Source organism: Microtus ochrogaster, unplaced genomic scaffold, assembly GCF_000317375.1.
Source record: "Microtus ochrogaster isolate Prairie Vole_2 unplaced genomic scaffold, MicOch1.0 UNK24, whole genome shotgun sequence".
Lineage (NCBI taxonomy): Eukaryota > Metazoa > Chordata > Mammalia > Rodentia > Cricetidae > Microtus > Microtus ochrogaster.
This window is the reverse complement of record NW_004949122.1, coordinates 3,877,858-3,879,767: the sequence shown is the minus strand read 5'-3', so window position 1 is coordinate 3,879,767 and position 1,910 is coordinate 3,877,858.

Genomic DNA, 1,910 nt, shown 5'->3' with positions numbered 1-1,910 from the left:
GATTTCATTTTATGGCTAAAATCCAATGCTACTATTATTGTTACTCAGTTGTTCCAGCTTTGGCCGATTAAAACTCTTTCAGCTTGTATCCATTGACTCATTGCTGCCCGCCTCCCACTCTTTTTCCATTCTCATTTTGTCAATTGATTTTGTTTTGTATTGTTTTGTTGTTGCTGTTGTTTTGGTTTTGTGGTTTTGGTTTTTTGAGACAAGGTTTCTCTATGTAGCTCTGACTGTCCTGGAACTAGCTCTGTAGACCAGGCTGGCCTTGAACTCAGAGATCTGCCTGCCTCTGCCTCCCAAATGCTGGGATTAAAGGTGTGTGCCACCACAGTTTGTACTGTTTTTTGTTTGCTTCTTTTTGAGATAGGATCTATGTAGCCTTTGCTGGCCTCAAAATCAGAGATCCACCTGTCTCTGCTTCTGAGTGCTGGGATTAAATGCATTGGTCACGATACTCAACCTTATCAATAGGCTTTAAAACAGTAACTTTAGATCTACAAATTTCAAAGACAATATAAGCTCCAAACAATGCTAACATCTTATGTAACCACGATACAGTTATCAAAACTGTGGGACCAACGTGGATCAATTACCATAACAAAATTCCAGACTTCATTTGGATTCTGCCAATTCTTCCACTAACAACTTTTTCCATTCCAAGATCCAACCCAAGATACTATGCTACATTTAGGCCTTCATCCTATTTTAAGCACTTCATTGCTTACCACAGATGCTCCTGTCTCATCTTGCATTTTCCTGCCCAGTCCTGTAAGCATCCACTGCTCTAAAGAGCCCCACCCAGGGACTTTCAAAAATCCCAGTGCCTAGGCAGTACCCCAGACGAATTTAGAATCTCTGGCTGCCTTGGCAGTTACATGTATAACAGCTCCCCAGTGACTCCAATGTTCATTTGAGACAGGGACACTAATCTAGATTTACTTCTGGTGGATAAAAAAATAGTTTAAAATGTGTTAAACCCCCAATTTGGGGGGTTTCTGTATATTTTCTGGTAGAGTTTATATTTACTGCAGCAGAGGGCGACTCTGTTCATCTCTAATCAGCCCCCAGCCCAGAGCCCGTCATAGAAAAGGAACTTAGGAACAATGAGGGAAACTGAACAAGTGAGCCACATACATCTTGACTCCCGTAAGATTAGCCTAGGCCTGTGGGTTTCCTAATCGCTCCACCATCTTGGTCTTTCTAGTTGCTCTGAGATTCATGTCTCCTAAGATCTTAGGTGCAAGGGAGATTGCAGGAAGACTGCCCTCCATAAAGTCACTGGGCTCACTTTCCAGGCAGAGACTGCTGCATCTCTTCCTGCCTGGACCCCACTGGTCACCTCGTCATGTTTGGTTCTTCTTCCACTATCTTTTCCTCCAACGGGCTTTAAGGTAAATGACTGGAAAAGGCATCTCCTTAATTCCTTCCCTTTGTCAAGCCTCCCTTTTCTAGCTGCGTGTGTCTCCCCTTCTTCTAATCAGAAGGACAAAGCACACACTCTGGCGCTGGCTAAATCAGAGTCAAACCCCAACTGAGTCCTGGTTCCTGCCCTGAAATGGGGGCCATCAGACCTGCCTTGCAGACTGATGTGAAATGTCTGAAGACCATCTATTGCTAGAGCATCATGTACTCAGAATGTGAGCTATGTTTAGTGGCACAGGCTTTCAATTCCGTCTTCCGGGAAGGGTGAAGCAGAAGAATTGTAAGTTCAAGACCTTCCTGAGTTACAGAGCAAGCTCAAAGAAGCTTAGAAAATTTGGGGAGACTCTCATCTGAAACATGAAAAGTTAAAAAAAAAAAAACAAAAACTAAAACCAGGGAACAAAGGCTGTGAGAATATAGCTCAATAGTAGAGCAACTGCCCCATCATGAGGTCCTAGGTTCAATCTCAGGAAAGGAAAAGAGGG